The sequence below is a fragment of the Cupressus sempervirens genome, chromosome 6, assembly GCF_028749045.1.
Source record: "Cupressus sempervirens isolate cs-2001-9-10 chromosome 6, ASM2874904v1, whole genome shotgun sequence".
In the NCBI taxonomy this organism is placed as follows: Eukaryota; Viridiplantae; Streptophyta; class Pinopsida; order Cupressales; family Cupressaceae; genus Cupressus; species Cupressus sempervirens.
Window position 1 is genome coordinate 267,560,604 of NC_143123.1, and position 27,769 is coordinate 267,588,372.

At 35.0% G+C, this 27,769-nt stretch overlaps 1 pseudogene; it reads right to left on the bottom strand.

The window, feature by feature from the left end:
• Positions 1–1,740: 1,740 nt before the first annotated feature.
• On the bottom strand, positions 1,741–26,225 carry LOC149552264 (DNA mismatch repair protein MSH2-like; annotated as a pseudogene).
• Positions 26,226–27,769: the final 1,544 nt, after the last annotated feature.

The window sequence follows — 27,769 nt, forward strand, 5'->3', positions numbered from 1 at the left end:
GATGTCTTGTGAGGCATGGTATTCAAGGCATTGTATATGAACACATGCTTCTTTTCTTTTCAAGAGATAGGTTATGTTCCTCTTAGCAAAGTGGCTGAAGTTATATGTTAGTTTTCTCTTTTTTGTAGGAAAGGATCTAAATACTTGGTAGAGAAGGTGAATTCTATGTGCATGAAATAATCTTCAAGGTTTATATAGTCACCACCACATATTTGGCCTTTTGTGTGCCTTGCTAGCCCTCTCTGTATATGCTAATTTATTTGGAGGTCTTTACAAGGCTCTTCTTTGTTTCACTGTTATCAATGGGAACACCTCTATTGGGCTTTTTTGCACATCATTTTGGATTCACTACATATGTTTTCATTGGTCAATGTGTGTTAAAGTTCTCTCACTTATGCTAAATATTTTTGTATTAGGCTTCTAAGATGGGGTCACTCTCATGAATTGCAGCTTTATTCTGGGTAAACATGCTAACAAGGCACTTGTACATACAACTTTAAGAATCCCCAAATCTGATGCCAATGGAAAGTTGCACATAAATCCTAATTAACTCAAACTTGATCCAAACACATTACTAACCAAAACCTCCTTATCCCATTTCCTTTCCTTGCCTTGAACTTTTCACTCCCAGTCCAGTCTTTTGTCTTGATTATAACTTTCTAGGACTTCTATAACTTAATCATTTTCTTCAAAAAATGAAGTAGGAAACATACTAGATCTCAACTAGATTGAGAAATTATTTCATTGAAAAGGATTGAAGCAATGCCAAGGAGCTGTGATGGTTACACGCAAGCATGCACACACCTCCTTTGTCTCTACCACTACCTTCTTGAACCATTGAATTTCACCAATGTCCTTGATCTCATGACATACACTTGATACAGGGTACACTAGATGTGCATGTAGTTGGACACAACCAATTTACTTGGTTTCTCAATGAATATATTTCACATTTGTAACTACTTAAACTTTATTAGAAGAACATTCTCCTCAATGTGCTCTCTAAAAATTTGTTATTGGAACCTTGCATCCTTACATTTTCTTGAGCTAGTGATCACCCTAAGGAAATACGATCCATTCTACATGAAATCATAATATATTTTTTATTGGCTTAATAGAAAATATTGCTTAGAAATAGATTACAAAGGAAGTGACCCAACATTAAAAAACTTGAATGAGAGCATAAGTGAGAATGAGAAAACTAAACAAGGAGAGGAACAAAAAATGACATGATCAGCACAACTGAAAATAGTGATTATTCCCACAAGAACTTAAAGTAAGAACAACATTCACTCCAAATTCTAGAGATTGGGTAAGAGAAAAGAGAATTATAAGGTCTAGTTAATTTTAGAAGGAAGGATCATGCAAGTAAGATAAAGAACTAAATCACTCCAAACACCACCAAATCAGAGCAAAAAATAAGAAACTTCTAGATTTCTTTATATAAAACAAGAGTAGAATCGCCTAGATGCAATTACAGTTTAAGGCTAAAGCCATAATAATTCTTAATTGCTCACATAAAGATACTATCAACTTTGGTAATTCTGAGTGTCTGGGCTGTACAATGCTAGATTGAATAATATCTAGACCAAAACAAAATCACAGAATTTTAAAATATCTAGTTTAATTTGACTCAGCTCACTTTTAAAATAAAACATATAAATTGAAAACATACTAAGTAGGGTGATGTAAAGGAAAATAAACAATTTGTAGTTCTATAGTCGAAATACTATACCATACCTACCTAATGAAAGTTGATTTACCTCTCATGTTTGGTCCAGTGATGATTTGGAACTAGCTTTTACCCCTCACCTAGAAAACAACCATATGATTAACATTATTACAAAGATAATAATATTATTGTAATGTAATAAAGGAAAGTAAAGATGAAAAAGTAGGCATTCATCTGAATCCTATTTACACAACTCACAAGAAAATAATCATTTGGTATGAAATTTACACCATCTTGAGCTTCAACAAAAGGATGTCTGCTCCCCTTAAGTATTATGTACCCTTCCTCCTAATAACTCGAAGACATGGAAAAAATATATTTGATTTAATAAGGCACATCCAACATAATTTTAGAGACAATTCAAATAAGAAAAATAAAATTGAAAACATATTCTTTGGAAAAGAATTTATTGATAAGTGATATCTAGCCTTACATATGGTGTTGGATAGCTCACAACAAGATCAGAAAAACTAAGAAAAACATCCAATTCAAAAAGTATACTAGAAATCACTTCAAAAACTTGCATGCAGCATAACAAATTAATCATATGAAACTAGAATTCTAAATTAATATTGATGAAGAAATCTCTACAACACTTCAAATTATTCATAAAGGAAGTGATAAGTAACATTAATAATATTGTTGATATATACATAACATATTATAAGTATTATTAATTAAGCACTTCAAGATTCAAAAAACCAAACTGTCAACTTCAAAATCAATTTTCTTTACACCTAATATGATACAATGGGCTCTCAAGCTCTACTTAAGAGTAGAGCATCTCCATTAATATACACTATATGAAAAATGGTCTAAACAAACTAAACTGATCAATGAAAAACCAAAATGGAGCATGACAATTGGAAATGGGGCATGAAATTTGGAAATGGGGTCAGGACTTAAGGTCATGTTGCCATCTTATACTAAGTCATCCTTAAAAGTGAGCTTAGATTTCCTGAGACATATTGCTCTATAACAACATATAGTCTACATGTATGCTTATGGACTTAGACCCCATTTCCAATGATGAATGGTATCACAAATGGTCCTTTAGTTAGATGTTATAAAGGGATAAAGGAGCTATCCTAAACCAAACAAAAACATAACCCCGCTTTTAGGTCATTGCTGGAAAAAATATTACCATGAGGAACCCTCGCCTTTCCATTACTTATACAATCTTGAAAAATTCCTAAAGAAATATGAAGCATAGAGTTAACTACTTAAGTGTTAACATAGATTTTCATTGTATGCTATCAAAAGCCTATGAGTTCAAGAACCAATTCATTCAAATCTTGTCTTACAACATTACTTGATATCCATACAAAATCATCCAACTGGCATTAAGAAAATTTCAAATCAATCATCACCTACAAAAAATTTAGTTCTCCTATTATAATACATTCTTTTTGGAAGATTCAATAAGCATGCAAAAGGAATAGATTATTCTAGCCATTATTATTTGAAATAATCATATAAGCTTTAAGGACTTTAAATAAAAATAGTCAGGACTCAACAATGAGTGAGGACATATGAATTAAAGCCATAAATATATTTAAAAAGAACACACAATATCAAAGAAAATTTTATTAAGACTATGTATAGAATTATTTCTCACAAAGATTAAATAGTAAATGAGGTTAAAAATAGACTTAAAAAAACTTACCTTAGTAAATGTTGTTGTTGTCTATACCACACGAGTAACAAATTGTCTTTGACTACTTGAATATTCATTTGCTAACTTAATATATTGCTCTCCAAGTTGCTTAATTTTTGCATTTGTGAATTTGACTCCATCCTTCTATGTCTCTAAGACTATATACTGTGTATTCAACTTCTTTCATACTTTTGGTTCCTCTTCCTTTGTAATCCTAAATACATGTTCAAATTGTGTACCTTTGTCCAATTTTAAAGCCTTGTCAATAGGAAGATCCAAATCATCTATTGCTTTATGATGTACTTTTTGAATTTTTTCTTCCACTCCATCTAGTTCACTCTTAAGTGTCGTCAAACTAGGATTGTAACTAGTTGAGATCATGTACTATGCATTGTCAAGTTGATTGAGATCAATAGTTGCCTCCACAAGTGCTGCAAACTTTGTCAAATGTTCTTCATTTATCCAAAGTTCAAAGGCATCCAAATATCTTTCCTCGATCAATAAAGAAAAGTCCCCTTGATATCTTTTGAGTGAACTTTTGATTACAGGAAGTTGTATGCTCATCTATCACATGTACAATAACTATAGCGAACAAAAATAATCCAAAAATAGTTTAAGTGCTTGAAAACCATAGTTCTCATCTTGTAAAATATGTAATATCTACTAACTACAATCTTAGCATGATAGCTAAGAACAATCATAGATGATGAAATACACCATTTAATTAGTAAGTACAATTTCACATCACAAAAGTAAATTTATATACAAAGCAATGATCAATTTTCATTCAAAAGCATGATGTCATTGTTTTGAAAGAAACACATAAGTTCAATGCAAAAGTATCCAAGAAGAGAAAAAACACAAACCTTGTTTATTGTAAATGCATAGTATAAAAAATCAAATACATTAAAACTTAAAGGTCCTTTCCTGATAGAGCTTTACAATATCTTGTAGATTGTCCCTACCCTTCTCTAGTTTCTACATAAGTTGGTCGATATCTGCAATTCTTATTAGATGAAGTCTTAAATCTTGGCGTAATGTTGCACCCTCAACAAATGCCTGCACCATATCTAGTCTACACTTGATCTCTTCTACATCTAAGAGAGGTTTCTTGAGCCACCTATTCAATAGTCTCTTCCTCATGCCAGTAGTACATTTCCTATTCATCAATCCAAATAAACTAAGGTTCTTGTTCACATATAGTTTACTTTCAAGAACATTCAATGCTCATAAAGTTGCAACATCTAGCCACATAAATATGCCTATGTGTTAATTTTGAATTGTAAACTTTCCATAATTGCTATCATATGCAAGCAAATATACGTAAGAGAGGAGGGCCCCCAAAGCTCCAATAGCAGACTCTAAACTTGCAACTATGTCCTTTAATGACTCAACTGAACCTTTTACAAGGTGACAAAGATCTTGATCAACATCCCTAGATTTGAGATCGGATTTCTTCTTTTCAGTTAAGAGAACATTACAACTTGCTAATACATCATGCAGGCATATATTATCAGTGGACTTTCCACTGCTTAGAGGTAACAAGCATTCCCTACAACCAAGAGCTATCATAGCAGATTCCAGGTTCGAGTATTGATTGTCATCAAGAAACTTGTTGATGCCTAATGTTATCTTTGTCAGGTCAAAAAAGGCCATACCCACAAGGTAATAATTCTCATGAATAACATATTGAAGAGAAATTATCATTGGTGTATCTTACATGTCATTGCTAGTAAAGAGAATGTCCTCAAAACTGCCAAGCTTGCCAGGGGTTCTAGTTTCTACCAACCTCCAATTTGACCCACTTCCCTCAAAAAGATCCACAATATGATCAGTCCTCTCTAACAACAAGTTTCTAATAATCATTTCGAACATATTCCTACTAATGCAATGAAGAGTTCATTATCTAAGTGACAAAGAGAAGTTGTGGTGTGGTAGTAAGCTTTTGCAATGAAGAGTGCATCATCCCCATGAGCAGTATAATAATCTTGATATCATTAAATCTTTAGCAAATTCTATGATCATCTTATCATCTATCAACTTGAATAACTTAGATTTTGTGTTATTGGTAGAGGTTTGTGACTAATCTTCTTTCATATCCCTTAGATCTCCACATGCCCACATCAATTGATAAACTATGATAGAGTGTTCAATCTTATTCGATGCCTAGGTGAATAGATGACTTCATATCTTAAAGCATTATATCACAACCTCCATCAAACAATGACTATTTTATATGTGACTCTTGATTTGAGTCAAAGTGTAATATTTTGATACTTTTCTAGTAATTAATAACTATCTATTGGACCCTCACCAATATTTAGTTCATATATAGTCAAACTGCTACCATTGAAGACTTACTGGTTTCATTTCCACTCATTGCCTTCCTCAAATGAGATGTTAGCATACTCTACTACTATAATTTCCCCTATTGAGACTTTTACTAACTTACTCTACTATTCCCAACTAGGGTTTAGATCCCACTCAGAAATAATGATATAAAACTTTCCTTACTAAGAGAGTGCCAATTCCTAATGATCAACTTTCATCATTATGCATTTGAATTACATTAAGGAATTATTGATGATTCACAATACATTTTCAACCATTCAATTCCTTGTTGCACTCTTCATCACTAACCTTGATAAATATGGGGAATTACTTGTTTGTGGGCCTTGGAAACCATTTATGAGTAGGCTCCCTCAAAGGATTTGTGGCACATATATCTAAAACCTATCATGAGGCTACCTCCTCAAGGATTAATTGCTTGGTTATCTGAGGGACTATAGGGAATAGAATTTCTAATCAGGAATAGGTAGGTGATAATTGGACAAACCTAATGGTATGCTTTTGGGTTTAGTTTGAAGTGGAAATGGTAAACTTCACCCAATTGGGTTTAGCATGGGATGAACCTAATCCCCTTCCCAAGTATCTACTAGTGCTAAGACCAAGTAAAGGAATGGGACCTATAGTGTAGTGCACGATGCACTAACAATCCCTACTTTGGGATGCACATGGGTGGGGAATGATTAGCCATTATATGTGGACTAGTCACTATTGTCTTGTGATTCACATGTGAGAAAGTCACTATAGTCTTTGTGATGTATATTGGAGCTACTTACTATGTATGTGATGTATGGAAAGCTAGTTAACTTGTGTACCTGTGATGTGTATGAGAAAGTTTTCGTATATGAGACAAGTGCTCATTATAATCATGATGTGTGTGATTTGTGATATGATCCTTATGAATATGTGTAAGTTGCTACAAATAATGATAGGTGATGGGACTAAGTTTACACTTAATTAATAATATACTAGAAGATATAGGTGTAAACTAGAAGATAAATAAAGATAATATCACACAAGTTGTAAGTGTATTAGCACACAAGTTAATAATTATCTTTATTTATAAGTGTAAACTTAGTCCCATCACAAATAAAGATAATAATAAAGATACTAGCAACTTACACCAAGCTAATGGCTGAATGTACTAGAAGATATGATATTGAAACAAGTACTTACCCATAAAGGAAGTCTTGTGGCTGCAATCATACTTGATAACATAAGGGATCCATTCACTATCTCATAGCACAAAGATGGCTTAATCAGAACATGAGAGTTTGTCATGGAAGAGTTTGAAAAAAAAAGAGGATGACTACATCACTCTTGTCAACAATGAATGATTATAATCTAGGAAGCACAATACCAAGTTGTCAAAGTTGACCAAGGAATATTTTAAAGAAGATATCAGGACATCATAATCAAATTGAATAAAGAAATTGGAAGCTCACAGGCGGCACTATTCAGATCATGGATGAGCTATTTAATCAAGATTATCATTAATGCAAGTGAAAGATTTAATTGGGAAACAATGATCAATGTCAACTTAAATATACAATTAAGAACTATGATGAAATCAATGATATTTTGCATGAGCTCGTGTATGATCTACATGACTTTGTGAGTACACAAGTACAAAGGATTGAAATGTTTGGGTGTAATTGGAATTGGACCAAGACAATACATAATATATGATTATTATCCACAAATGTAACCTCAAGATAGGGATGGGTTTAAGATTGCAAACAAATCCTTTTCTATGCACACAGTGAGAGTATTACAAGGTACTCCTAATGAGATTATCAAGTTAAGTGGAGAAATTGTGAAGAAGTATGGATCATGGTATGCTAAGTTTCCAAAATTCACCTACATCTGCATATTAGAAAGTACAATATTCCCAATCAAACTCCCAAAGTTTCTACCAAATAGTTGTTGCTCAAGGAAGTTGCAAGGTAGTTAGTTATAAATGACAGGAGTCAAAAGCATACGAACATGCTAGGAATTGCATTTCCACATAGTTTTGACACCAAAGCTTGTTCATTGCTTCTAGTAGTAAGTAACAGAGAGAGAATTCAAGCATTATTCTTTGGAGTTATTGGAATGAAGATCCCATTTTGATCCATACTATCAAATTGAAAGAGCCTATGGAGTAAGATACAAGCACTTGGTGCATATTAAGGATCATTGATTGAATGCATTTGATGATCATGAAATTAAGAGATCATTTTCCAAGATGTCAATATAATTGATTTGCACAAACATCTTATATTCTTCATTGTTGAAAGGAAAACATATTGCACAAATATAGAAAGGCATATAAATGATATATTTATATTCTTTTTGCATTGATTATGACACATGGAATTAAAATCTCACCAGGATATTGTAACCTTCAAATGGAAAATCGCATGTTGATTTGGCTTGTCTAAGTATCAGATTCAGCTTCCTCCAGCAATTTCTTTGCAAGAAGATGCAGATTCAAGACACCACAGGTAAAGAATCCTTGCACTTGGGAAGCTCGACTTCAAAGTCCATGGCATACTTTGCCTATTAAGAAAATCTAGCCTAGGAATTCACTCTAGGATGCCTGGAATGTTGCTTTGATCACAAGTTCACCCTTTTAGACTAGTTCACCCTTTCAGACTTGACAAAATAGTGTAAACACTTCCTACTTTCTTCATCTGCCAATGTCTCAAAACTGCCATAGAATGAATGCAGTGATCATTCACCTTCCTTCAGTGATCATTCACCTTCCTCCAGTGTTGAATCTTACAAAATTTACCTGCAATGGCACCCTACATGGGTGGGAATGAAATAAGATTAAACAATAATATCATATACTATAATCCTATGTACATATAAGATTAACATATTTTTTATTTCTTATGACCTGAGTTGCTCAAAATTTTGACCAATTTGGAAAAACTTAATACACTTTGACCAATACAGGGATGAAAACCAAAAAATAAAATAAATCATACCTTTGGTTGAAAATTTTGGTAGAAAAACAAGTGCAAATGTACTAGTGAATCTATATGCACAAACCTTAGTTTCTAGTCCAATCATTTTAGCAAGCACAAACAACGGTCTTGGTGTAAATTATCTCCTAGCTAGTGATATGTTTACACACCTAAGAACTCCCACTTTGATACCACTTGATGAAGGATGCTCCCCTTAATACTACAACAACCAACATAAATAAAGAACAACACAAATTGAGAGAAAAAAATATGGGCTTCTTATTATTGTCACAAATGTGGAGTTATAAAATTACAATATGCAAAAGCATATGGGTGCCTTCCTCACAACAACTTGGAAGACAAAGTTATGACTATCACCCAAAACTTCCCTAGACAACCTACATGCCTTCCTTATATATGCACTTTTAACCACCTGAGAAGGTTTTAAACATTAAGCCCTAACCCTTGAGGCTAACCAACCTCATATTATATTGTTCCATTATACTTCATCACATATGATTGACTCAAGACAATTTATAAATTACATTTTCGGATTGGTCCACTTCTAGAAGTCATAACTAGCAAACCATTGACCCAATGGGCTATTACAACCCCATTCTAGAAACCTTGGCTAGTGACCTACAATGAATAATTGTATAAGCAGCAATTAGATGATATTTTGCCTCATTTTCAAGCCATTTAGGCCTTCATTGTTGGACCTAAAGTTTGGATAGCCAAAATTCATTCCAAAAATCTGCAATAACTGTACCAATATTTTTAAATATGATATGACAATAAAACTCATCTAGTAGGCCGATATGTCAAAGATGAACCTCTATATATGAGATTAAAAAATTAAGAGCACACAATACTAGCTTACTAAAATGAGCAAGCTCTCTCAAATAGAAACTCTATGCAGGAATAACCCTTATTAAAAACATACAAATTGGAAAATTGGAAACATAAATATTTGTGGGTGATGCAAGATTTCCCTTATCAAAATTTATTTTATCCATTGAGGTCATTAATTGGTGGTTTATTGAACTAGGTCATGAGTTCCTACAAGATTCTAGACTTGGCTTGTGATAGAAATGAAAATATGTCTATACTGTATAAGTGACACATGTTGCATGTGGTGCAAAAAAATTGATACTAGATTCATGATATTGTTGGAATAATATAGTATGATATAAAGGAAGAATACAAATTTTTTTATTGTAAAGCATTGTATGTTACATTTTGAAGTTAGGAATGCATGCAATTACAAAAGAAAAGGTATAATTAACAAGATGTATTGCATGTGATGTGTGTTTTTGGAGTTTTCTCATGTTCTTAATGCTCCTTGGATGCAAGGTGTCATGTAGAATCTACTCCTTGGTGATTAGTGAGAATCACTATGTTTTTATGTGGAGTGGTTTTTATTTTATTATGTGATCTTTTAGTTTTTATGAACTTTGAAGTGATGAAGGGACAACATGAAATATTTATATGTTCCTTGTGAGCACCTAGCCACTTATTTTGTTAGTGATATATCTATAGTGACTCTTGTTCACTTTTATTTTTGATGGTTTTGTGCCTCCTTCTTGGGCTTGGATTTGAGAATTGTCAATCTTTATTTCAAGATTTCTTTGATCTTGAGGTGGCTAGTGTGTACTGTGTTTCATAGATATACCAAATACCTCCTACCTTTTGTATTGTATGGGCATTGCAAGGTTGAGAGTTCCACGTGTTAGATAGGATCCCAAGGATGTGTAAAGCTTCATGGTTGGGAAAGAAATCACCTCAACCATAATTATGTTTTGTTTCTTACCTATGATGATTTAATGGCGAGAAGATCATACATAACAACTTGTGCTTATATGTTAATTAAGCACACTTGCATATATAAAACTATGAATTCTTATTAATCTTAAGATGTAACAATTACTGACTTGAAATTCCCTTAAATATTGTGATGACAAGATGGGCTTGAGGGCCTAGGTCACATAAATGAGAAAAGTGGGTCTACTAATCTTTCCAAGTGAGATGTCCAACCCATTCTTGCATATTCCACATCAATTGGAGTTTTCATTTCTATGTAGACTATTGAAACAATTTTCATTTTAAAATAATAATAATAGATATAGGGAATCAAAATAATATCTTTTGCACTTAGAAAATGGGGAGGAGTTGGTTTTGGTAAGGGAGAAAATAAAGGGAAAATAATTACTTGATCAAAAGAAGGGAAGGGTAAAAATAGTTATGGAGCTTGTGAAAGGACACAAAAATGGGGAGGTAGTGTGGAACTAGAGTAGTTAGGAAAGAAGAGGGAGCTTGAAGAGATAACCAAGCTTCAAGAAGGAATTGGTGTCATTGACTAGTTTTTTTCCCCTTTTCTTTTGTATTGTCTTATCACTCACATGTGTTCATGTCTTGTTCAATATTAAATATATATTGAATGGTTCTATCTTGATTGAATCATTTTTTACGATGTCCTAGTACTATGCTAGTAAAAATACTAAGGAATCAAAGGCAATTCATATAGATCCTTAGGATAAGATAAAGTATTGGGGAAGATCTAACTAAACTTAACCAACATCAAAATTTTGTGTATTGGTAGGTTGTTGCCTCTTTGTTGTCATAGTCACTCTCTGTTGTTTGTTTTTTTAGACTAGTAGGTACTTAAAACCCAATACTAGGATGCATAAGACATAAACAAACCTAAGGATTAGCTAGATCCTATATTCAATATGATTAGTCTCAGCTCTAGACCAATTTGAATAGAGCACAAAGTACTCCCTACTCTTTAGGCTCTATAGTGCCAAGGTGGGTGAACCTTAGGGATATGAAGGTGATTGATGATTTGGATTTTCTCTTCAAACACTTACTTATTAATGCCTTTTCCTTCAAACCTATCCCTTATTAAAGATATTGGTCACAGTTACTTCTTAGATTTGTAGTAAACTTCTTGATCACAATAGCACCTTATAATCATGAGGAAAGCTATTACAAATAAGGGTTGACTAGTAACTTTAGTTCTTCATTACATAAAATGGAAAATTGATTTTGATTTATGTGTACATTTTGTAACTATATAAACCATCAAATTATAACTGAAATTAATTGATTATGCCTTATCCATTGTTATATAGAGTCAAAACCAGCAATCTTAGACCTATTTAATTGACTTGCAATTAAATTTGTCAACTATGAACTCTGAATTTCATTCATATTATATCCCACTTATATACCCCAAAACCCTACTAGTTACTAAAAGTAATTACTTAATTCTTTGAACCAAAAGAAATCAATAAGAGGTATACAATTTATCTAAATTTTGTTAAACTAAAAGAACATTGTTCATTTCAATCTCAAGGTCACAGATATGCAAGGAAGGAGACAAAACTCAAATACACAAATATGCAAAATTTCCTTTTGTATTAATTTTCTTTAAAGATACATACAACACTTGATATAAACTCTTAGTATATTTCAAAATTTGGCAACTTGACTATTCATATTCACTATTCCTTCAAGATTATAACCCTGAACACATTCATACAATCACCAAACTAGATAGACTATGAAATGAGATAAATCTGAAAAATATATGGACTTTCAACCTCTACTCCACATCTTGGAAATCCTTATAAAGGATTGCAACAAGCTATAGATAGGAGGAGGACATATTTCAACACCTTAATGGAAAAGAAAAGGGAAAGGAATATACAAAAGGATATACAAAACATTCCTCTACGCTTGATCCAAGTAGTTAAAAAGTCAGCAGGTGACTATTTACTACTGGAGCTTTAACTTTGTTTCTTTGTCTTCTTCTGTCATTATCCTTCTCAAAAGTTTCAAAATTTGATACATGTATTTATGAGAGATTTACTTCTTTTATACTTTTTTTAGGATAGCTGATATTATCTATATCTCTTGCTCCCTTTAATCTCAATTATTTCTCAGTTGCTTCCTATTGGTAGAGCCTTTATTTCTCCCACCACTTCCCAAACATAAATCTCTCACTTGGTGGGCCACTCTATGGTTTTAACCTCTTCTAGGTCCTTCATGGATTTTTCCCACTTGGCATCCATTAAGGCTTTAGACTCCACTAAGAATTTATTCAAATCTATTTCTGCTCTGAATAAGGAGTCAATTAAATTATTGAAAGGGATGTCACTGCTATCTTAAAAAATTGTCACGGTGGCCTCTTGAGTCAATATTGCAATAAATTCAAAAGACCATTCATGTCATTCTGTCAACATTTTGTCATTATCTAAAATTGGTGGAATGTAGGGCTCAATTCCCTAAGATAAAACTTTTAGCTTTCCTTGTATACTTTATAATTTCCTAGTGAAGAAACCAATTAATTCCTTAATTATCTCTAGGCTCTCCTTTACTATGATTATCTTATTAGGAAAATCTAGCTTTTTAGCCATCAACATATGCTTCATTGCATAATTTCTCATCATCTTGTAAAGAAACATACAATGTATGGGCCTATTGTGAAATGTTCTCCAGAATCTCCACCCTATGGCCAATCATACATCTAAGGACAAATGTCCTTACCTCATCTCCTTTCTGAGTTGGTGGAGCATCAATGCTCATTCTCCTTGGCTCTGTATCATCAACCTCTAGCTCATTTGTCTATGTTGTGGTCTTTTTTGTGACCTTAGATGGCTGCTCTTGATTGTCCCATTCTCCATTCCATTTTGCAGTGACCACTTGCTTTGCATTTGCTAGTTGGTCTCTAAGAGATGCAACTTCAGCTTCCAAACCCTAGACCTTAGCTCAAGCTCCTCGATCCTCTCCATGTAGACATGGCTCTTTCTTAATTCCTCTTCATAGAGCTTCCTAACATCTATATAATCATGAAAGGATTTTTCTAGCCTTGTCTCTGTCTCCTCTACCTTGGCCTCATTCATAAATGAAAAATGTTTTACAAACTTGGAAATTTCTATACCTATGGTACCTTGAAGTACCATGATCAGTGCTTTGTACATCCATTAATTTAGGCTCATTTGTTGAAGGAGCCATGCTCCGTATTGCCAGAGCCTTGATGTTAATGTTAAAATCAGACCCTCTATCTAATCCTCTAGCACCATATGCCTCATAGGAAATGGCATTTTCTTGTTTCCTAATTTGGTCAAGCATGAATTCTTGTTCCAAATCCCACCCAAGCACTAAAAAAATCCCACTCCTCTATACCAGATCTCTTGCCTCCTCTAGAGTAATGACTTCACTCTTAGGATCATAGGCATACAATTTTTCAATTAATTCTTGCCTTTGTTCATCTGATTCCCCTAGCTTCATCTTTAGCACCAGTTCACTCTATTTTACCTTGTATAAGAAGATCTTGAATTCTATTGATTTAATGAATTCATCATCCTTTATAAACAATTGGGCTTAGATGATCCTATCATCTAGCCTTGCTACAACTAGTTCTAGGTCAGTGAGTGTGTTCTCAGCTGCAATGACCTTGTCTTGTATATAGTTGTGCATTAACAAAGTACTGATTTATACAAGGTGGAATTTGTAGTGTTCTTTGTTTAGCCTTATCTGGGATGTGGAAAACCTTTTGTCTCTTGTTTCCCTTTGTAACCCATGAAGCCTTAGGGAGCTCATCTTCTTCTAATTCCAAGGTTACATTAGGCTCTGGTCTATCAGGATTCACCCTTTCTTCATCTCCAACTGGTTTCTCTGGCATTTGTGTCATGATTTGTACATGGTCAACCACCATCTTTCTAATCCTCTAAGGCTTAGGGACATCAAGGTAAAAACCTATAAATTTTGGATCAACTCTCTTCAGCTCTCTCTCCACCTCAACGCATCATCAAACTTTAATAGTTTGTCAGCTACCTCCCCCTTAGCAACAATATTGGGAATGAGGTCATCAATGGGCAACTCCCTAGTTTTAGGCAACACATAATTCCTTATTTCTTTTAAGGTGTTCCTCATCCAATTTAGGATTAGACACTCTATATGGGCTAGTAGATAAATTGTAGTGATGAAGAAAATAATGAATCTAGTCAAGGGATTCCTTTCCAATTGAAAAATCTCCCACCTTAAAACATCTACATATGAATGTATCTCTATCTACCTTAGGCCCTAGATACTCCTTATTAACCATAAATAACTATCACATGAAGTCAATGATGGACATTCTGGGAGGAATGGATTTTGGAAAAATATGTGGGGGTTGGGGACAACCATAAACCCTCATCAAGGAAAAGGTAGGAAATAGGAAAATATCTCCCCAATTATGGTCTAGTCTTTTATTTTTTGGGAGGGCTAGTATCAATAAACCTTTTAATACCTTAGATGCTCTATAGTAACTTGGGTCTAACATCTTCATTATAATAGTACGTTATTGAAAAATGAGATAGAATCAAAATAGTGGTACAAAATGTCCCATACCTATGTCAACAATTGGACTAGAATCTATCCATTGGCATCAGTTGTATGATCAATAAAGTCTAGGCTTATATATCCCAAATTCTTGTATAGGATCAAGTGCATCAATAGTGAGTAATGAAGGAAACTAAATTTCTCCATTTCTCCATCCTGGGTGAGTCCAATGTTTTCCTTCATCTTTTCTAGAATATACTCAACATAATCATAATCTCCACCATGGTAGAGGTGTTTCACATCTCTGGCAATGATAAATTCTACCTCATACACCATGTGTGTTCCATCCTTTCTAATCACCTTATGGACACCATATACAGTTTTTACAAAATAATTCTTAAATTTGTCTAGTGGCATCTTCTTGTCCACCTTCTTGGGGTAATCACCAACCTAATTTAGGTCCATGGGGATATGTAACAACATTGATTTCCCATTATATGCCTTAGTGTTTCTTTCAAATTTTTCTTGTAGGTCAATCAAGTCCATTGACTCAGTCATGACACCATCCAATCTGAATGCTTTAATGAAAGAAGCCTTGTCCAGTGTACACAAAATAGTCCCATCTCTCCTATGGAATGATTTGGTGTCTGGATTATAAGATTTGATCAAGGCCTTTACCAAATCAACATCCACAAAAACCTCTAGAAAGATTAACTTTTCCAAGTTCTTTTTCCATAGATTGCAAATAGTTATCTTCTTCTCTTTGTTGTTGTAGAAATATTTGAAAAGCTTATAACTAGAGACTACAGGACATGTATCATCTCTACATAGGGAGTATAGGTCCACAAAACCATGGTCATCTACAAAAATTCTATTAGAGGATCTTGAGAATAAATTTATCCATTCTTCCACAAACCTATTTGGTTTCTTTTGTCTAGTTTTTCCTCCTTTTGAGGTTTAAATTTCAGCAACTTCCATTTATGATGCTTGTATCTCTTCTACCTCCTTGTTAGACATCTTGTAAAATAGACTATAAATACTAGCAAACTTTTGCAAATAGCTTTGAAGATAGTAATCCACTGACACTGGAAGCTCTGTGATTGCTTTGAAAACTCTAATCTCTACAAATGATAGCTGAGTACTAGGTCATGGAATGTTTTATGCTAAACATACCTTCATCAACCCATTCTATGCATTGATAATTTGCATGCTTGAATCTTAAATTCAATGTTTTCTATCACCTTAGATGGAGCATCCAAACAACTATCCAGTTCAAAAATCTTTGTACTTTACTCAATTTTTATTGGTCGTGGTTTCTTGTCAATATTCTAGCTTAGAAGAAAAGCAAAAAGTGTCTTTTCATGTTAGATTAGGGCTTTGAGATCTAACGACATTCTAAAGGAAAAGTCCTTCATGTATATGAGCAATGTTAGTATGCTAATAGAAACCAAATTTAAATAAAGCTTCTACAAACTAAACAAAATTCATAAACTTCAAGATAGACTAAGATGAACTCTCAATTGAGAATATGAGCCATTAATGGGCTCTCTCAATGAGAAGCTCTCTTGTTGAGTAGCTTTGTCTAAATAGATAGGATGTATGCTCAAGCGTATGCTTCAAAAAGGGCTTCAAATGGAGTTGGAATTTGGGTGTGAGTGTATGGTTTTGATGTAAAATGGCTTCTCAAAATGGCATTATGACTTTACTTCATGGATTGTGTTATTTTTCAAAGGGGAAGGATCCAATTTATAGATAAGAGGCTTGAGGGATTGAGGGCTAAGATGCAAGGATGGGAAAAAGCTTATGGAGGGCTCAGATTGCATGAGAAGAGAGCACATGGATTGTGCTTCCTTACAGCCAATCAAGGAGTGACACATGTCACATGGTGAGAGGATAGAGGAAAGGGGAAGGATGAGTCAAAAAAGGAGGCTCAAGGGATAAAATCTTCATAAAGACCCTCATAATGACTTGTAAGAGCAATAAAAGGGCTTGGAAGAGTCATTTATGGCCTAGTGGGCTTCATAAATTTTTATGGTTGAGATATTTTGAGGGTGATGACAGCAATTTCGATTTGGACTTGATTAGGAGGGTTTTAAGCTTGCTTAGGATTGTGCAAATTATTAGAGGATGGATTAGGATGGTTTAGGATTAGCTTAGGGATAGGCAAGTGGATGGCATTTAATGAGGGTGGGTGAAGGAGGAGATATTTGTTAACTTTGGCTTGGGTTAGTAATTCTTAACCCATGTCTAGGGAATGTGATAAGGTTAGGAGGGGATTAGGATTAGGTTTAAAGACATCTTCTAGAAGAGTCTAGAATTTGGATGAGGATAAAGACTTTTTAGAATAGTCTAGAATTTCCTAGGATGAGGATGAAGACTTTCTAGAAGAGTCTAGAACTTCTTAGGATGAGGATTTTATGAAATAAATAAAGTTTTATTTATTTCAAGGGTTTGGGTTGAGGAGATATTTATTAAAAAAAATTTAATAAACATGAGGATTAATATTTAATCTTAATTAAATATTTTGAGTTGGGATTAGGGGTAGGAAATGATGGGATTAGCCTTTAATCAAAATTAAAGAAGGATTAGAAGATTTTGGAAGAGGTTATTGGTCATAAGGAAATTGGCCAAGTTTTAAGCAAAAAATAAATTTTTTATTTATTTTAGGATTTTTGGTCAATTTATTAATTAAATAATTAATAAATAAGGAAATAATGTTTAAATAAGATTTAAACATTTTTGGGAGGGATTCCTTAATTAAATATTTTTAATTAAGATAAAGAGATTTAATGGCATAAAAATTAATTAATTAATTAATTAATGATGATGTCATCAGGGATTTTTTCAAAAAATAAAAATACTTTATTTTTTAAAGGATTTTTAGGTGTCTACATTTTGCCTCTCTTTGATGTGATGCCGCAAGTGGTATGGCATCAAAGATAAGAAAATAAGATGCCCAAGGCTAGAGCAGAAGAGGAGAGAATGGACTATGAGATGCCCCCTCAAGAAGGCAGCGGGGAGAGAAAGCGAGGCTCGATGGCTTCTTGAAAAATACAAGAATCTAAGATGAGTAAGGAAACTCAGATTGGCAAAGAGAAGGGGCTGAATTAGCTCAAACTCTCACTATGGGAGAATGATAAAGGAGAATCAGATGCAGAAGAGGAAGCAAGCTTAAGACTTTAGGGAAGGTGGAGGATGAAGGAGTAGAGCGCTATAAAAAGGAATCCAGGATAGGGAGATGGATGAGGGGATTATAAAGCTGATGCAACAGGATTTCAAAGAGTCAGATTGGTGGAAGATGGGTTTTGGAGATCCCTAGGACTAGGATTGTGGATCTTGAAAGATGAGGCTTGGTGGATTGATTTGGATTGGTGGATCCCTAAGACTAGGATTGTGGATCCCTAAAGCTAAGAGTGATGAGTGATTCAAAGAGATACTGATGCATAAGCTAGGGTAGGAGAGACGGATGCTGAATATGGATGGAGTTGAGCACTAGATTTGCTATAGGACTGTTGGTTAATTGCCAAGGTTACCAAGAACATCAAGGCCTTTTCACCAACTGTCCAGAGGATTGACGACCTGACTCAAAACAAACACGCAAGGATTGCCCCAGTATCACACATGAATCCCAAAGGAAGCAGTGTGGAAATGACACTGGGTAACCCATAAGCAAAAAAGAAAACAAGAAAAAGACATGATCAAGACCTTACGCTCTGATTGCCCTATTCACAGTATACCATGATATGGAAGATCGTGGCAACCTTGAGGAGGGAACAAGGAGATTGCTTGGAAAAGATACTTCAAGACCCAATAGGGAAGAGTCCAAATCAAAAGAAAGTGAAAATCCAAAAGAGAACCATTTGCCAATGAGATGGGTAGGACGAGGTACTAACGGACCACGATCAGACATGAGGAAAGCTATATCCTGCAAGGACCTATCGGAGAGCACCTAAGCTGGTGGATTTGGATGAGTGATGCATCTGGCAAGCTGAACTAAGAAAGATAACACTTTGGTGATAGGAAATCTAGCTAAAGGATGAATTGGAATAGCTAACCAAGATGTGCGATGGGTGCAAGATGCTGATCAAGGATGAACTGACACAAATGCTGGATAGATACAATGGTACTAAGCTAAAGAGGATGTACAAGCTGACAGACCCAAATATTTACAAGTGAGCTAATCAAGATATGGTACAAGCTAACGGACCAAGATAGTTACAAGCAGGCAAAAGCTCAAGATGATAGGATAGCGATATGGTTCGATGTTGTGCAAGATGCGAAAGCTAAGGGTGGGGTGATAGCGAAAGATATGGATTTGGAAGGATGCATCCAATGATGATGAGAGATTTTGTGACCAAGGATAGCTAGAGGAGCAGGATGAGATGGTTGGATAGGATGGTAGATAGCTAGGATTATGATGGATATAAAGAGATGACATTGGGTTTGCATGAGGATAGCCTAGAGCTAGATACCAATGACAAGGGAGGATGGACAAGACAAGATCTCTAAGGAATATAGTGCCCCCAATCAGAAGATAACATGCAGAAGGAGGTCTTATGATGGATGTGATAGGATTGAAGCTAGGATGGAAAAAGCTGAAGGGGCTAGGGAGATGGATGATAGCTGGGATGATTGGCTGAAGTTGCAGGAGATTAGTGGACGGTGTGAGATGGAAGATGGAGGGTGGAGGATAGGTGGATAGATTGGAAGATTGAGTTGGATGTCAAGAGATGACCAAAAGCATAAGGGTGATAGGCTAAGCTAGGGATGGTGGGATTACGCATGACGCTTGTTTGCCAAGTTTTCATCATGGTACTTGTCCAAGGTGCTTGAATTGCCAAGTTTTCACCAGTGGACGCTTTATTTTTCTTTTTTTTTTTTGACTTTTTGACTTTGGACTTAGCTGGAATGATTTTGGCTTTCTTCAGCTATTTTGGCTTTTTTGGGATTTTTCACTGGCTGTTGGAATGTTCAATTTTGTTGCTAGCTATTGGTACACCAGATGTGTGATTTATGCAATAGATCGGATTAGATGGGATTGATGCTAGGAGATGGAGGGATGAAAATGCTAGAAAGGAGCATGAGATGGGGATGCTTGCAAGAGCAACATTGGCACATGTTGGAACGAGTGTGAAAAGAGCATATGGGGGATAGATGGTAGATGCGAGCATGATGGAGGATTTGTGGAAGCGTGCTTGGGGATATAGGCACCCAAGATGAAGTTAGGAGATGGGGGACATTAGTCACTAGATGGGGGATTAGCAATGGTGGATGCCATTATGCATTGGGTTTCAATTTTTTTCTTGGGGATCCACATGGTATTGAATTTTCTTTTCATAGGCTTTTGCATTGTTTTGCATTCTTTGATTGGATTTTTCCTTTTTGGAGTATGTCTTTTAGAATAGACATATGATTGCCTAGGATATGGATTTTTAGCTTTATGCATTTTGAAGTTGGCATTTACATTATTGTGGGAAGCTTTGTGAGATGGAGAGGATACGAAAGAGCATGTAGGGGGATGATGATGGATGATGTGCCCTGATATGTGCCTTTGTTGATCTTGCATAGGAATGGATGGAATAGGATTTTTATGATGGCTGATAGGAGGATGGAGGATGGTAGATTTTGGGACATAGGGACCCAAAATGGATTTAGCGGATGAAGGGGGGATATGGTAGGTTGTTTTGGGTTGCAAAGATGGTGGAGGGGGGATGACATAAGATTTTTTGAAGGAGTGATGGGAGGCTGGCATGGTGGGCTTGGAGATAGGCTTGGTTTGGGGGTGTGGTGTACCAACACCTTTAGATGGTGAGCCTTTGGATACATATCCAAGACCATGAAATCCTAGATTTTTTTGTGCAATAATAGGCTCTCTGATTCCTTTCTCTTGTGGTCCTAAACCTTGACCTTGATAATGCCATCGATTGAGCATTTGAACAAGCTGAGGAAACTTTTTGCTTGCAGAAAATGGTAGAAGTGATTTATTAGGTTTATTGCAATGGGGAGATACTGTTCTTAATTCTTCTGCTGAGAGAGGGCCACCATGGATGAATGTAAGTGAACCAAGAGGGTAGATTATAGATGGTGGAATAGCTTGGATAGGTGGTAAGATGGAAGCATGGAGCGGGGGAGATGGAAGGATAGGATCTTGATGTAGCTGGTGGGATGACAAGATATCTTGTAGTGGAGGAGATATGGCTCGAGGTTTTGGAGATGGAGGAGATGGTGACTGCACTATGGATGGAAGACATGGTACAATGATATCTTCATTTATGCTTTGGGGGATGTCAACATGCTTTTGGGTAGGATCTTGATAGGATTGGTTTGGAGTGGATGGTGCGATAGGAGGTGAAGGGATGGATTCTTCAAAGGCAAGGGATGGATAGATGGGAGATTCAGTAGTGGAGATGGGTGAGTAGAAGATGGATGCATAAGGGTCATTATGAGAGATTTGGGAAATGCTTAGAGGCGATGTGGATAGGATTTGGAGGGATTTGATAGGTGGTGGGATTTTGATGCTTGTGGGAAGTGGAAGGATTTTAAGCAATTTGATGGATGGTATGGGGATGATAGCTATGGGAGATGGAGGTGATATTATAGATGGGGAAGCTTCATCACTGACTACTTCACATGGTTGGATTAGATGACATGGCTTATCGACTGTTGGAGGCAACTTTTCTTGTATTTCCTCTAGGAGATTCCTTGGAGACTTGTGTGTCGAAGGTGGAGGTGGATTGACAAGAATAGCTAGTGTGATGGGGGTGGAAGATTGGAAGCTTGGTTGATGGGGTGATGGAGGGGTAGCTGGGATATTAGATGGCATGACTAGATAGTTTGGAATAACTCTTGGATTTTGGGGGATGCTTGGGGGAATGTTTCTAAGGCTTTCAATATACCCGTCATAGTCAACAAGATTTTCATCATCATTGGAATAGGAGTTGGTGGGAGCAAGGACAATGCGACCAAACACATCATGATAGGATTGGTACTTCATGCTTTGATGATGAGTTTTATGGGGATGGGGTCTTGCATATGGATGAACACGGAAGCTCATGGTTGGATTTGGATTAAGCACAGATTTTGGATTGGCTGATGAAAGATTTCCTAGGGAGAGTCAAAGCTGTATGACAGACCTAAGGAGGATTGGCTGGAGATTTTTGGCTTTCCTGTGGATGGAAGACTTCAAGGGCATGCTATCAAAAAGTGAGAGTTTTGCTTTCCTATGCACTGGATTGGTGGAGATTGTGTCAACTTAAGGATAGACTAATGATCCTATGGGCATGACACGAGATTGACCACTTGTGGATCCCAACCTTTAGCTCAAGGTGATGAGGGATAACAAGTGACAAAGCTAGATTACCCTAGACAAAGCTCTGTCAAAGGGATAACCTTGGTGAGGTTGTTTGATTGGTAGGATTGATTGGATAGCAAACTCTGGCAGAGTAACAACAACTCTTTAAAGGCTTGGGTGATTTTGGATTGGGTTGCTAGCTGGCTAGGGGGATGATTTGGATGGACTTTGGATTTGGGATTGTTCTAAGGCAAAGAACTAGATAGATTCGGTTGCAGTGGGGGAGCTTGGATGATTTTTTGATAAGGCAGTGACTACGCTAAGTATGCCTTGAGCTGGGAGATTTCTGCTTTTTTGGGATTTTGACCAAAGTTGGCAAACATTCATTCAAAAGCTATGAACAAACAAGCAGACAAAATTTTGGAGCAAGCACGTCAAACACACCAACATCCTAGGAAGCTTTTTACAAGGATGAAATTTGGTTTAGCTAGGGAGTCCTCAATATATGCAAGGTACGCGAGGCCCAAATCCGTAGATGAAACCAAAAAGATGTCACACAGCCGAGAGGAGCGGTAACCCACTTCTCCTCTTTCACTTCTCAAGGGTATAAAGTTCCTTGAGGCTTAGCCCGAGTGACAAAATCTCTCAAGAGAGGTGTCTTTCGATTCACCTCCCAATTTTTATACTCTGCTGAAATGCGAGAGTTGAGGTCGTCCAAGGGGTGATGAAATCCCCAAGCAGGCCTCCTAAAAAGAAATAAGGTTTTGGATCCTAATCTTATGCACCCAAGATGGCCTCGAAAGACGACAAGGGGAGAGAAGACTTGGATGACCTTGGGCTAAAAAAAACATGCTTGTTCTTTTACCAACTGACTCTTATGTGTGCTAATCTAGACTTTGCAAGCACTCATGTTTAAGAGACAATGTTCAATTCCAACTTGAAGCGCCAACAAAAGTAAATCAATCGAAGAATGCAAACAAGAAGAAGAGTTAGGGTCAAAAAAAGCAAACTCACGCACCCGGAGGCCCTCCACGTCAAGTATCGATTAATTTCCTTTAAAGCATTCAAGAGTTGGTGTGATTTTGTTTTAAGCCCAAAGCAAAGATGTGTGAGACTCGATTTGTCAAGCATGCGCTCGGAGGCCCTCCACGTCAATAGTTGTTCAATTTTAATACCCAAATGAAGTGTGATCGATTTAATCTAGATTTTTGGTCATTTAAAATTTTTGATAAAGTTAAAGCAAACGTTCAAAGACCAAGTGAGTGAGTTAGATTGTGGAACATTTAACACCTTTTTCAAGTAGACCCATCGCCATGAATGGCGCTGAGATTGCAACTAATGGTTAATATTTGATGGGTGATTAGAAAAGAGGTGAGTCCAAGGAACTACTCAAATTGATTTTTGCAAATTTGTGTTTAACTTAACGAAGTTTCTTAAATGTCCAAAAATCAAACTTTGCCTAAATTGCATGTGGAAAAGAGATTTGTTTTGTTCAATTTTAAAAGCTCCAAATGAAGTGTTTGATATTGCAATGGTTAATTGATCCTTGGAATTCAAGATTGGATTTGTTGTTTTAATCATGCATTCAAGAAAATTTTGATTTTAATCCATGGCATTCAAGAGTGTGTTTAGCAACATGCATTCAAAGACAAGTGATTAAACATTCAATTTTTTTCCTTTGAGCATTCAAGATTGAGATTTTGTGTGTTGTTTTAAGAACTTTGAAGTGTTTTGTTTAAACCTTAGATCATTTAAGATTATTTTGGACTCAAAAGTGAAAATGACTCTTTGGACTTTGGTTTTAATTCAAGATTTTGTGTTCTAGTTTGCATATTTTAAGCCCAAAAATGATATTCTTAGATTATTTTGATGCATGAAAAACCTAAGAAATATTCAAGATTTTGCAACAAGACATTTGTTTGGAACAAATAACAAAGCTTTTAAGACAATTTTTGGCAACCATTTAGGACTCTTAGTTTTCATGAGATTTTTAAAAGAACTTTAAAATATTTGCAAATGAGGTTCATTTTATCCTTGATTGATGCTTTGAGTTTGATTTAGATTTTAGTGTGCACTTAGTGTTGATTTTGAACCTTTTGAAATGGAAACTTGAAGTTCTTTTTAAATTCCCAAAAATGAAGTGTTCCTAACTTTACATGAATGCATCTAAAACCTTGATGTTGCAAGGATGCAAATGATTGGATTGGTTTAGTTTCACTTGTTAAAAGATTTTTTCTTTTTTGCAAATTTTTAATTTTTAATAGATTTAAGTATGATTTGGGGGTTCATTTTAAGCACTAAAAAGAAGTGTGTATGATTTTGCTTCCTTAAAAAAAATGGCCAAGATCTCCCACAAGAAGAAGAAAAAGAAGTAGATGGAAAAAGAAGAATATAGACAAGAAGAGGAAGAAGAATTCCAAGTTCTTTGTCCACCTATAAGCTTGAAAAATCTGCAAACACTATGAGATATACTATGAGTTCCTTTGTCTTCTTCATGCTCATGTGGACTTACAAAACCAATTTATACAATCCTACCAATCACAAAAACAAGCAAAATTAGCCAAAATCAGCAAATGACATACAAAATTTGACTAAAAAAGCTAATGAAGATTACCCATGCGGGGTCCCACCGGGCATGCCAAAATGTATATGAGCAATGTTAGTATGCTAATAGAAATCAAATTTAAATAAAGCTTCTACAAACTAAACAAAATTCATAAACTTCAAGATAGACTAAGATGAACTCTCAATTGAGAATATGAGCCATTAATGGGCTCTCTCAATGAGAAGCTCTCTTGTTGAGTAGCTTTGTCTAAATAGATAGGATGTATGCTCAAGCTTATGCTTCAAAAAGGGCTTCAAATGGAGTTGGAATTTGGGTGTGAGTGTATGGTTTTGATGTAAAATGGCTTCTCAAAATGGCATTATGACTTTATTTCATGGATTGTGTTATTTTTCAAAGGGGAAGGATCCAATTTATAGGCAAGAGGCTTGAGGGATTGAGGGCTAAGATGCAAGGATGGGAAAAAGATGTTAGAAAGGTTAATCTTTCCTTGGATATATTAATTGGGATATTCCAAGGGTCCCTAAATATAGTTTTTCCTCTTGTACACATGTAGAGGACATGTCATTGTTTGTCCTTTGTTCCACATGTAAGGACAACTCTTGTTTATCTCTTTATTTAGTTTATCCTCCTTAAGAGGATTGTGACACTTTGCACACACCTATTATGAATGTGGCATTCATAGAAATGGAAGTTACAAATGCAACTCCTCTCTCATCTCTATATAAGAGATGCTCCTCCTTCTTTCTTCAACACACTCTTAGCACTTGATGTTATTGTATTGAGCTACTTTTGCTCCAACACTCTCTCTCTCTCTTCTCTAGGCATTTGCCTTCATTCATAATACTCACACGGGATTTTATTTGCTTTCCCCTTATAAATCCGTGTCTCCATTGTTGAACCATCTTGGTGTATGCTCTTGGAGTTTGCTTATCTTATGGTAACATTGTTTCACACTTAACTTACTTGGATTGTTTCTCGTTCCTTGCTCAACATTATCATTTCTTACATGGTATCAGAGCTTGGCTATCTAATCTTTGTTTTAAATTTTGTGGTGAAGGTTGCCATTCATTGGAGCACACCTTATTTGGAGACGTTATTGAGAGAAGAAGTTTGTGTTGTGACTTTAGCTCTTTTTAACAAATCTTGTGTATGCAGGTTTCATTTTTTTTACTAACCCTCTTTGGAAGGCTTGCCGCCAAAGGGTTTTCTTGTAAAGTTTCATATTTTTTTACTAAACCTCGTTCCACCACTTCCACCACCCCCATAACACCCGACGTAAACCATTTGGCACGGCCTGCGTCCAGGCCATGCGGCAGCCACCGCCTGCGCTCTGCTCCCCTTTTCAAAACCATTTTTAAATTTTCCCCCTCTTTGCCCACCTTTTTTCATTTTTTTCAAATCTTGTTTTTTAAAAAAAAACAACAACAAAACCATAAAACGTGTTTTATATAAATTTTTTATTTATTTTTTTTAACAAATAAAATTTTTAATTTTTATAATTTTTTTTTTCTTGTTTTCTCTCACATAAATAATTGAAATTAAAAATATATATATATTCTCAATTTTATTTTTAAAAAAATTAACAAAATTTTTTTCAATCAATTTGATTTTCAAATTAAGGATTTTTTTAATAAAAAAAGAGCAATTTTTTAATCATGTCAATCTTAATTCCAGAAATAAAACTTAATTATTCTAATTATCATTCTTGGAAAACTCATATCTCATTTATTTTTTGTTTTAAACACCTCTTCGAAATAGCCACTGACCCTTCTCTTGAACCCGGTTCAGCGGCTACTCAAGACGAAAAAGATACTTGGAAAGCTAAAAATGAAGAAGCTTTAGGGTTAATTGATATTTCCATTATTCCAGATTTATATGTGTTAATTGCTCACTGTTCTAAAGCTCATGATGCATGGTCCATCTTGAAAACCAAGTATGACAGTGGAGATAAATACTGCAAAATACAGTTGCAGGATCAACTTGAAGATCTCAGGTATGCATATTTTAAAAGTATGGATGAATTTCTCTTAAAATTTGATTCTCTTAAAAGTCAAATTATGGCTTTAGGTGTTCAATTAGAAGACATTCGTTTAATTCATCTTATTCTTAAAAAATGTCTTCCTAGACAGTTTCAACAGTTTATAACTAATATTCATGCACAGCTTGCTATTCCTACTTTAACTTCTTAGTTAACTTATGTTATTTTTCAAACTTTATTAAGACAGGAAGAAGCTAAGCTACTTCAGTTTGGTACCCTTAAATCAACTGAACATGCATTTGTGTCTAGAAATTCAACTAATAATTTTCGTTCCAATAATAATAATAATAATAATCACAAACAATATCATACTAATTCAAATAATTCCAACAATAAATTTCATGCCAAATATAATAATAATACCAATCATCCTAATAATACTCGTAATACTAATAATCAAAGGAACCAGTCCAATTCCAAACCTCATTGTTCTTATTGTGGCAAAGATGGTCATATTGTCAATAATTGTTTTTAAAAGCAAAATGATAAAAAAACCTATGAATCATAGTAACAATCATCAAACCTCAAACCATAAAAAAGGTAACTCGACTGGTTCTAATCCTCGTCATGCTTTTACTTGTAGCTTTAATCTTTGCAGACCTTTAGAATGGATTGTTGACAGTGGTGCATCACAACATATCACTTCTCATAAAGAAATTTTTGATTCTTTACAATCTGATATTGCTAACATTCCTATTCAGTTAGCTAATAATCAGACTTGTAAAGTTGAAGGACTAGGTGATGTTACTATTCCTAATGGTAAATTGCCTGATATTTTATATGTACCTGACTTGAAAACTAATCTGCTTTCTGTTTCACAGTTATGTCAGAACTATAAAGTTGAATTCTACAAAGATA